This window comes from Pempheris klunzingeri, chromosome 7, assembly GCF_042242105.1.
Source record: "Pempheris klunzingeri isolate RE-2024b chromosome 7, fPemKlu1.hap1, whole genome shotgun sequence".
Lineage (NCBI taxonomy): Eukaryota > Metazoa > Chordata > Actinopteri > Acropomatiformes > Pempheridae > Pempheris > Pempheris klunzingeri.
Genome location: NC_092018.1, coordinates 19,078,686 through 19,090,691, shown reverse-complemented (window position 1 = coordinate 19,090,691; position 12,006 = coordinate 19,078,686).

The following is a 12,006-nucleotide window of genomic DNA, read 5'->3' as shown; positions in this document are numbered from 1 at the left end:
TTGGATCAGTAAGGCATCAACATGTACACCCTAAGAGCAGTGGGAATAACTTTTAAAAGTCTAAATCCAAATTTGTGGTCTTAACCTCTTAAGACCCGAGCTCTTGTTTGATATGCATTTTTTATTTCTCCTTGCTATTTGGGCTTATTGGACCCTGATAAGTATAAAACCTAAGCATCATCTTTTTACATGGTGTAGTTTTAGAGAAAAATTATGTCCACATATGTGGACAATCGGTCTTAATTTCCAGAAAACACAATAAAGTCACCTTTGTGCAAAACTCTTTATTTCCACCCTGAACATAGCAGTTTTTTTTCCTGACTGCTTTTGCATGTATTTATAACACATACAAAACATATTTTGAACATGTTTTGAAAATCACGGTGCAAAAAACAATATGAAATATCAACAATTTTGCCCACATGCATGTCCATACGGCCCCAGCTAAGCAGAATTAACTACTATGGTAATATAACCCAAAATGTGATGTCCACGCATGTGTACGCCAGGTCTTTAGAGGTTAAGCATCATAATCTAAAGATTTCCTTTTTTATTAGTGAGATTAATTCTAAACTTTAGAGGAAGCAGACTCAACAATAACAAGTGTAACACATGTTGCATGCATAACAATGATATTCAAAATTCTCAGCCATGTATTTTGACAAATACGGCTGGATGAATGAATGTTTGAATAAATGTCTCCACGGGGGAGGACGGAGCAGAAAAAAAGCAGCAGAAAAAGCACAAACATGGTCCCTGTTAGTTCTATTGAAATAGGAGGTCTAGAGGTCCTATGTGTCTTTTAAGCAAAGCTCTGTGATTGTGCAGACGAACAGACAGAAGCTAATGATCGCTACACAGCACACAGGGACCTTGGCTGGCAGCCCGTAGTTTGCTAGAGCTGACGCACCGACCAAACACAACACACTGTGCAAATGGACTTGGGGAGCCCAAAACAGCGGCACATTTAAGAGGCATAGTGGGAAAAATTCCACCAATCTGTTTTGCATTCTCAGCACCAACACTTAGACCAAAGGTTTTCACAGCTTTTGTTGGTTTTGTGTTTTTTTTCTCTCTCCTTTGGAAGCAGAAGTCCTTTGATTCTCAACTCTCTCTGTAAAAACATTAAAAAAGATAATCCATTGGATCTAATTGACACAAAGCCCTCCGCCCCTCCTCCTCCCCTGCCTCTATCCTCCGCCTATGGCCCTCATTTCTTCTGAGAAAGGCCAAGTGTTTTTGTCCTGTAAATACCACGGAGCAGAGACAAAAAAGACGTCTTTAAAATGCAGTCTACAATCCATTACACAAATTCCCCCTGCATATCTATTCAGTAATTATTCATTAGAAAACATTTAACGTCACAGTGAATTTCACACTAGGCAGTCGAAACACAATAGAGGAGATTTGGCCTATTTTGGGGTGAGGAGTTGGGGAGGGGTTGGCTGTACAGAGGAAGGGTGAAGGCGAAGAGGGGGTAGCAGGGGAGCAGTATTTGTCTGATCTGAGAACCTCTGAAACGGGGCCGTCTTGAGACAACGGGACAGACTAAATAGTGCAGTAACGGTCTGTGCCCCGCTGCTTGCTGTGACACTCATTTAGTGTGCCCCAAGGGCAAACAATAGAGGCTTGTTCTTAGCAATCCTGTGCTGTAATTTGGACTTCATTACTTTGCTCACACGGGGCCCCATGGAAAGATAGAGGAGGCTAGTCAGATGAGAGTGTTTTTTTCCACCTGTCAGCCCCGCACCCCCAATGCTCTCACCCCTCTCCTCAACAATACCCCTCACCCCGTGTCCCCACCAATAACCCTCACCCGACCCCCTTCCCATAGCCGCCCCCCCTCCCAGCCACCCACTTTAAGCCAGTGAGACAGGTGAACAATATCATTGAAGGAACCCTTTTTTGGACGTCAGAATCAATCTGGCGATGTGATGGTAGTGGTGCTGGTGTGGGGTATCTGTGACACCCCCTTTCTTCATGGGAACAAACTTCTCTCAGGGCAGCACAAGCAGACAATATGGTGGGACAGCGTGACTTAGGGATCTGCCATACAGTATTACAAGTAATAACATGAACAGATAAGCTCCTGTCAAGGGGAGGATTAATGAATTCAGCGGCGATGATAATGCTAATGTTTTAGGTTTTCATTCAGAGCACTGAGAAATTCTAAAGGTTTGTTGTTTTCCATTCAGGTTTCCTTTGGTGTCCTGCAGGTATTTCTTTTTTAAGAAAGCTGTCTGCAGCATGCAGAAGTGTTTCTAAAGACACTGTGCTAGAAAGGCTGAACATTGAATGGGCGTTCTCAGTCCAGAAGGACAAGGACGTGTCAGCTGAAGAAGGCACCTGACTATAGAAAACGATGCATGTGCTACTTGTAGTTTTTATAATACAAACCAAGTGTAGTGGATTGTAATTCTAGTTATAATTAAACAATCAATAGCCCAACCTGATGCATAGCGGAAAGAATAATTACGTAATGAGCCAGCTAAGCCATTGTCAGATCAGGTGAATTGCCTTGCTACCTCAGTGCACAGCCAATTGTATTTTAATTAAGAGATGGTCCCTCATCTTGGTCTAGAGTGTCAGTGTTGCCTGAGACAGACTGACCTCATCTGTGTGAGCAGTAGAGGTGGCTTCAGGGAGGGAGGGAGGGAGGGAGGGAGGGGGGGAGCTAAGACACAGCAATTCACCAACCAAGTGACAGGAACTTTATCTCCCTCTTAAAGAGGATTCTGTCTGATTATCTCATGTGTTGGTGATATCTCCACTTAACCCAGCAACCAAGAATCCAACACTTTTTTTAGTTTTGGTTCAGCTCAGGTTAAACTGACCAGGGCCTTGTTTCCCGATAGTATCGTTAAGCAATAGTCCAACATTTTGGGAAAAATAATTATTTTCTTTCTGGCGGAAAATTAAATGAGAGCATCGCTTTCATGTCTGTCCATTAAATGTGAAGTCATAGTTAGAACCTGATTAGCTTAGCTTAGGTTGGAAGATTGGAAACAGGGAAATGGCAAATTGTTAAAGTTTGTTTTTTGCATAGATTAAACAAATGAGTTAAAATGTGCTAATTAGAGAGCAATAGAGGCACTGGTAAGTTGTTACCTTCAAACTGAATATGTTAACCGGCTGCTGAAGGCATATTTGACACTTTTTGAGGCGATGATCAGTCATCTTAGACCATAAACTTATTATCATGGGCCCAAGGTCTCAACACCACTGTCAAGCCTCCTGTACTGGCTTTTAAACTCTTTGGCAGTAACTATAGTAGGATAACCCAACTAGACTTTGAAATGGAACAAAATTAAGCCTTGTGACAAAAAGAGCACATTGCAATTTTTTTTACAACACAAAAGAAAATTCAAACCTGCATTTCTGAAGTTGAATTATTCTGCTGTCAGATGCTGACTCTCAATGAGGATCCAATCTGGGGGGGAATCCCTTCTCTCCAGAGAAGTTAGATGAGAATAGGCTTTCCTCCAGTGTCTGCTTGCATGGAGACAATCAGTGAACCTGTAAACACTGGATTGTTGACAGTTAGTTGGCAAAAGTCCAGCTTGTGAAATACTAATAAAATAACACATTTACTGTCCTCTCCGTTGGTTTGTCTAGTGGCTCATTCATCCAATATGCTGGAAGAGTAGTGTTGGTGATGCTGTGTGGAGGCCTGTGTGCACATCATCCTGACCCAGGCTCAGGGCACTGTGGGCTGGATGCTTAATCATTCATGTCGTGGGAGGTGGAGGGACAGAGAGATCTTATTCAGTGCTCACCTGAGTATCTACTGTTCTACTGAGTGTAACATAACGATACAGAAACAAGATCCAAACCACTCCATTCCAACCATCCCCCTTTCCCTCTCTCCTTCTTCTCTGTATCTCTATCTCTGTCTCTCTCAGCTCCATTACATCACTGCCAACAGCAAAAAAGCCCCAAGTCCCCTTCTCCCTGCTGGTACAGTCTAGGTCTGGTTACTGATCTTTGATTAGATGGATACATTGCAGGCTAATCACCACCTGTTTTATTACTCAGAACAACAATGCTGGTCAAAAGAGCACCATTGTTTCGAGTGGTAGCCTGAGCTGCCAATGCTCAGTGCTTCTGCAAAATGCCACTGGTTTGACGCCCAGTTGCAATTACCTCATTTTTGGCTTGGGTGACAACAATTGCAAGATAACAGCGCCGAGTATTGTTTGGGCATTTTAGACTTATATCAGCTGGCTAGATGGCAAATGACAAAGGGCAACAACAGAATCTGGACACACCTAGATTTGTGGTCAGCACCTTAAACCCATAGGCCGACACAGTGCCTTTAAGTTTATAATCGACTGTCTACTTCAACTTTATTGCAGTGTTTACTGCCTCAAACATGAAACATGATAAAATACAAGAATTATGTAAAATATATGCTAAAACAAGGTCACACTCTATATAACACTTTTGCAAATGACAGAAAAGAAAGATTTTGGCACGGCCACTGAATTTGACAGTGCTAAGAAGACTAAAGGGGTCAGCGCTAACATGCTGACGGTCCACGGGTATAATATGTTAGCGTGTTAGCATTCTAACATTTGATAGCACCAAACATAAAACGTCATTATTTTAGCAGGTACGAAAGGGGAAAAGTCAGGGGATCACCAAAGTCATCAGGATTTATCGTAATGTTTGTTCAGAATTTGTTCCGATATTTCAGTCACATAAAGCTGGCACAGTGGCAGAAAGGGAACAAAAATGCAGCCTTGGTTTTTCCAGTGAGAAGTTTAAACACATAATGCTTAATCACTCTCTGACTAGCTGAAACAGTGGAGGTTATTCATATGCACCAACACGATGACATAAATGGATACACCACTATTAAACTGGAGGATTTGGTGCAGGAATGAATGTCTTTAATTCTTTTGCGTACAAAAATGGAGCCCTTCCTTAAAGTAGCTGCACCTTGACGGGAGAGTGTGAGAAAAAATGTGTTTACTTCTGTAACCTGGTAACCACCATTAGAAAACACACTCCCTCCAAGGCATCACAGGTGTCTATTCTCTCTGCTCTGGTGACCCAAATGTGAGAAAAGATCAGGTTTCACCCAATTAATGGATTGATTAATGTTTGGAAAGCTTTCAGCCATATATCTGTGACAGGTGACCAGTTGAGTGTTCAACATATTTGAATTATTCACTCTCCACGCCAGAAAAGTTGTCAAGGTTACCTCCGCCGTCGCCCCACCTCTCCCCCGGCCCAGCGGCCCAGCAATGCTTGTCCAATCTTAACAAGCTTTGTGCTACCCACTGGGCTCTGATTCAGCACGAGACCCGGCAAATCCAATTACACAGGAGTCAGAGAGGTTGATTTTCCCATTATAGATTCCATGCTGAGAATGAGAGCTGATGATAACACTCACATCACACCGCTACTGCCCCCTCTCTCTCTCTTCTGCCCTTATTTTGTCTCCATTTCACTGTTTCCCTCCCTTTTATTTCTCCCTCTCTTCCTATCTAATTCTTCTTTTCCCAAAGACCTTCTTTCTTCCCCTGTCCCTTTCTTTGCATCTCTCCTTCTTTCATAGTCCATTATTCTAATTTTTCAGAGCAGCGTAACGAAGCCCGGGCCCCGTCATCATTTCAGTAGTAAAATGCTGGGTCAGGGAGGTTACTTCATACCGCGCATTGGACATTAGATATTATTTCTCTCTTGCTTAAGAGAGAGAATGATATGTAGCATCATTTTGTTCCTTGTGTGATTGTGATTTTTCACTTTGTCCTGTTGTTTAATGTGTTGTACCTTTAAATATGTTATTGCATTACGCTTAATTTGACAATTTTCTTTACACAATCCCTGCTTACACACCAGGAATGAAATATCTGTCAGCTTGGATAAACTCTCAAAGGTCACTGCAAAAACTAAATGCACAGTAATTCAGACAACTTGACTTGGGGGCGTCTGAGTGCCATCCTTAGGGGACATCGTGTGCCTGCTGTGACACATAAAAAAAGTTACTGAGAGCTCTTTTGGACAGGAGGCTCTTTTACACTCAATTGGCTGTGAAAAAGAAGAGGACTTTTGCTCCATCTTTACCCTGTAGGGCACTGAAAAGGACTGACCTCGTCTCAGACCAGAGGCTTTGGTGTTGACACAGGTCACTCAGAGGTCAACGCCATTGACCTCTCTAAACCGTTTGGACAACAGGAGTCCAGCGATCTGTCCGTAGAAGAAAATGGTATTATAGGACCTGCAGGGTCAACACTGACAGATACTGTGTGGCTGATAGTGAAAACTTGTGGTGTTGAAGTCTGGCAGTGGAAAAATAAATATTCAGCAACATTGTATAATACTGCATTACTTGTAAAAACTTTATTACTTACATGAAAGTGTCCTTATTATAAGATAAGATAAAATAAGATAAGATATACTTTATTTTCCCCGTGGGGAAATTTTCCTGAACTCTGTCCAGCTGCAGTTTACAATATAGAAAAATATTAGCAACATATTATATATATAGATTGTATATATATATTAACAATATTAGCAAAACCAACTGGAAGTATCAAAACTACTATCCAGATGGACACTGTGAATGTAGTGAGATAGATAGATAGATAGATAGATAGATAGATAGATAGATAGATAGATAGATAGATAGATAGATAGATAGATAGATAGATAGATAGATAGATAGATAGATAGATAGATAGATAGATAGATAGATAGATAGATAGATAGCATTATTTATGATATTATATAGAAAAAAACCTAATTCTCGGTCGAATTTTGATGTGAGATTAAATTAACTCCTTAATGCTGATGTTGGCTCATTTCATTGTTGTTATGTCATGTTGTCCCTCTGTGAGACTACAGGTGTAGCTACACTGAAACCTGCCGTAAGTTGTCTGACTGACTGACCTCTGACAGGGCAAACCGAGGCCCGACGGCCTGAACACTCTGCTCCGTCCAGGTTGAAGCTTGAGTGAGAAAAGTGTTTGGCAGGACACCGATTCTGCGCCTTAGCTGAGCCCGGCTGACAGCAGCTTCCTCTGTGTGGCCGGAGGGTCACTCTGGGTGACATGTTGTTCTGGGGGGACACTGTGTCTCTGCCTGCCGAGGAGATTAGAGGGATGAACTGACCCCGTTCTCAGAGGGGCCGATGTGTTTTGAGTAAACACTTGGTGCAAGACAAAAACACGGGCTACAAACACAGGCCAACCCTCAGGCGGTGATCCCATTGTTTCCCCATTACTCCTGGACAGGCATGAGAGAGGAGAGCCGTCACTCTGTGTTCCAGAGCTGCAGGGAGTCCTCGTGCTCTCTCCTGAATGCATCGCACACTGCCAGGTGAAGCTTTCAAGTCATTCAATCAACTAGACAGTAAATATGCCACTACCTGGCCAATATAAATATTTAATCACACATACACTACTCACAAAAAGTTAGGGATATTCAACTTTCAGGTGAAATATATGGAAAATGTAAAAAGTGAATGCTACAGTGATATTATATCATGAAAGTAGGACATTTAAGTAGAAGCATGCAATGGTAATTTTATTCATCTTAAACAATTTATTGAAAGAAAATCAGTGGTGGGTATACCACAACAAAAAATTTTCAGTGCCTCAATAAATTGGGATGTGGCCAAAGGACGTCCACTCCTCTCCTTTCTGTGACTCTTCCAGTCTCTCTGTATCACTGTTACAACCTCCTGATGACACTCTGTGACCCTCTAAGCTCAGTGAAAACCTCCGTCTGAGGACTTCCTGTTTGAAGCCCCCAGTGTTGAGGTGCTGCTGATCAACTGTTAGGTGTCGTCTTGGTCTCATGATGTCAGAATGTGAACAGCAGGATGAGGAGGACTGTTTAAATACCAATTCTAACTGAAGCAGGAAATGTATTGGTGGATTCAGGGATCAAACCTGTTGTGAATGTTGCTGTTAAGCTTCTTGTTAGAGAACAGCAACTTGTGCAAAAAGTACTGAGACACTGAACAGTTGGACATGTGCATTCAAAAGTTTAGAGAAGGTCACATTAAGTTCACCTGGAAAGTTTAGGATGCATTTTAGGTTCATCCTGAAATTTCACCTGAAAGCTGAATATCCCTAACTTTTTGTGAGTAGTGTATGTATAGAGCAAGTCGTCCACTATTCGCAGGGTGGGCAGTCCATTCCCAAGCTCTTTCTATCCACATGTCGAAGTGTCCTTGGGCAAGGCACTGAGCTCCAAATTGATCCCGATGGTCCGGTCAGCACCTTGCGTGGCAGCTCACTGCATACACTGTGTGAATGGGTGAATAAAGAGCAAAATGGATAAAAGCACCATGTAAATGCAGCCATGCAACATGACCGTTATGCTGATGTTCACGAAAGGCTTGCACAGAAGTATACAGAACAATAAAACAATGACACTATTGGAATATTCAGAATCTCACAATGTTACTTTTCCATTGCATGACAAATGATGTAATGTGGCCAGGCCAGAAAGCAAGAAGACTTTGCTGACAAAGAGAAAGACAAGTACAGTACAGTACATCTGAAACACTGACCTGCCACAAAACCTCTGCAGCTTTTTTCCTCCATATTAAAGGCCTACAAAAGTAACATCATACACGTATGAGTTGTTTTCTATCTCACTGTTTTATTGTAAGGTGTTTCTGTTATTGTGTATTATAATATTATCATGGTGTTACATAATATATCCAGATATTCTGAAACTGCCACTTCTACTGAGGCCGTGCTTAATGTAGATGTCCAGTTAAATGTTCTTTACATTACATCATTTTTTTCTGTACTTCATGGCTGAGGAGTCATATCAAGTTAGAAACAACTTAGCAGTGAATGTAAGTTTTATTATAAACCGTTGCCGTCTGAACTAAATGATGTAAAAAAGTTGCAAAACCCTTACAGAGCTAGGCAGTGTGGTGTGGAGCTAAGACGTAACTAATCATATCTAATCCAAAAAATTGCTTTTACATGGTGAATAGTACACGGCAGAGACTTAGAATAGACACACATTGGTCTGAAAGATATGCAACATGAACTACAAAAACCAAGTTGAACGAAAAGCCACAGAAAATCAAATTTGGTGTTTTTTTTTTTTTTTTTTTTTTTAAATTGCACTGCTACTGTACTGTATTTTGAAGAGGGCTGCACCTAAAAAGTATTTCTATTATTGCTCAATCAGATATTTTCTCCATTCATCAATTTATCCTGTTATTATTTTTTTTTTCTCAGAGCAACACTCTAAAAAAGAGGAAGTACTCAAATCATTTACTTCAGTAAAAGTAGCAATAACACTGTATATGAACTCATTATGCAGAGTGGTTACTGTCAGTGTTACACTGTTATAGTTAACGATGTAACACATTATTATGAGGTGCTATTGTAATGTTGCCACAGTGGAGATAATTTTGATTCATTCTTATACTCATGGTGGTTTGTTCAGTAACATACTTACATACATAACATACTATAGCTCTTCAACAAATGTAATGATCTGAAAAATACAACATTCCTCCCTGAAGTATAAGCAAAAAGTAGCATAAAATAGAAAAACTACTTCATGAGTTCTTGAGTAAAAGTACTTAGTTTCTTTCCGCCCAGTCCTAAAGCCAAAGATATTTGGTTTACTGTAACATCAGACGGAGAAAAAAACAGAATCTCCCCACAAATGACACAGTGGAACAATCACTGAAGTTATTAATCGGAAATCAAAATAGCTGCAGATGATTTTTAAGGTGTAACAAGTCAAATGTTTTCTGTCCAGCCCCTGCAGCTGGTACTCAGATACTAGTCAGATCCTAATTTATGAATAAACTATTCAAGGACACTTTGGCTGAGGTGAAGCTGCTACTCAAATCATACCATCATCATCATCATTACTATTATTATTATTATTATTATTATCAGCATCTTCCCCACCAAGTCTTGGCCTACAGTCTCTCACACAGCACGAGCTCAGCCTGCCAATCAGAGCCTCCCGGTTTCCAGATCACAACCCCGCGGGCTTTAGGACCTTCAGAGTCTGCTCTCTGAGGATGGTCTTGTTTTTGTCCGTTACGTTCATGCATGTAATCATTGATTGTGCCTATTGTGACAGACCGATTTACCATCTGTAGGGTCCCATGGGGCTGATACTGCTGTCACTGCGGTCTCCCTGCACACTTTAAGGAATTCCCCTTTTAATTTCCGGCCGCAAAATGTTCATCTCCAACAGGTTTCACATTAAAAGAAGTCTGTGCTGAATGAGATGTTTTTCACTAAGCTGATGTCCTGTCTAACTGTTTAAAGTGAGATGTATAATTTGGAGGACCATCCACTGAACTTCTTGTTTATATAATATAACTTTTTCCATTTTTGGGGATCCTCTAAACACTCCTGGAAATACTCGAATGAAAGCGATCAGATAATAGAGATTGTGATAAAATCTGTTTTAGAAATAGACAACTCTGTCATTTCCTTTTTCACTATAACTTCAATGCATATTCATCGTGGAAGATTAGAAGTCAGGTGCTGGTGACACAGCAGGTTCTTATTTCTGCTCTAATGGGTGCAGGTTACCATCGTGCCTCACCAGTGGCTTGTTTTAGTGTGAAGTGGACCTGCTCTCTTGAGCCTTTGCCGCCTCCTGCAGCAGCCCACCCGGCCCCCGGCCCCCTGCCCTCCCTACGCGCCTCCCCGGCTCTTTTTCCCACTGCTGAGAGGAGCAGGACGCGGCCACAGCGGCGGGAAGCAAATTATCTACAAGCACTTCCTCGAGAAAAAAAAAAAGTTCACACTTACACATACACAGATGCCAGCACAAGTAGCGACTCACACAGTCTTAGACCCGACCGAGGGAGCTTACTGGGAAGAACCTGACAGGAGGATTTAGTGGAGCAAAATGGATATTTAATGCTCATTCTTCCTTTTTTGTTAATCTCAGGTGTTTTTTTTTGTCCTGTTTCCTTTATTAGTCTGGTTCACCTATTTTAAAATACTAAACTTTTTTTTTTTTAATCTACATAGCCTCAATAGGATTTAGGCCTGAGCTCGTGTATTTTGTGTTTTGTTGAGACGCACCTGCCACTGGAGGACAAAGCGCACAGGGCGGTGTAACCCAGACAGGGAACTTCATTTGAATACACCATCTCATCTCTAAATAATAATCGCCAAATAAGAGGACTACTGTGTCTGGATGAAGCAGGCAATGGCCTGACGTTTAACGCAACAACTGGATGCGGTGGAGGAGCGCACTGAGACACAAAGTGGCCGAAAAACCAGAGAGAAAACCAAAATCTCATCCTCGCCACTTGCGCACTTGCTGCGGGGAGCGTGGATGCTGTCGGGACTATTAACGGGCACTGCATTAACAGCAGCTGTCAAACTCATGGGATCCTCCTGCCCCCCGGGCGGCTGGGAGCTCTGGTGAAGTCTCCAGTGCGCATGTCAGAGCGCTGGACAGCTCCAGAGAGGGAAATTTAAAAACGGTTTTTTGGAGAATCAAGTGCAACACAGTCAAATACAGTACAGGGGCTCACGAGCGGCTCACACACTCTTCAATATCATCCAAAAACAGGTGAATTTTTCTACTCATTCCTCTCTTTCAGGATCACAGCCTTTATCGGATTGTTGTTGATGAGAAGATTTACATTTGAATGATTTTTAGACTTTAACTTTAGTTGCTCTGTGGGCGAAATGCTAAATGGTAAAGACATTTAAACCTATAGGCTGAGTTCATGTGACCAAACTGCTGAATGAACTGAATGCTTTTATCATATGTTATATGTTATTATATGTTGTTCTGTTTATTGTATTTCTTTTTTTCATGAAACTAAATGAGTGAAAGTTAAGGGGAACAAAAAGCGTTCAAACAGTAAAATGTTTTTCAGCTACAACAAAAGGCATGAATGATGACTGATACCAAATGTTTTTATTATGTACTACCATCAGTCTATTTTTATCTGGTTTATTCTTGTGTTAAATATTCACTGAACCCTACATTTTAGTTGTGATTTTTTTTTTCTTTTTTATTTCTTTGAAATAG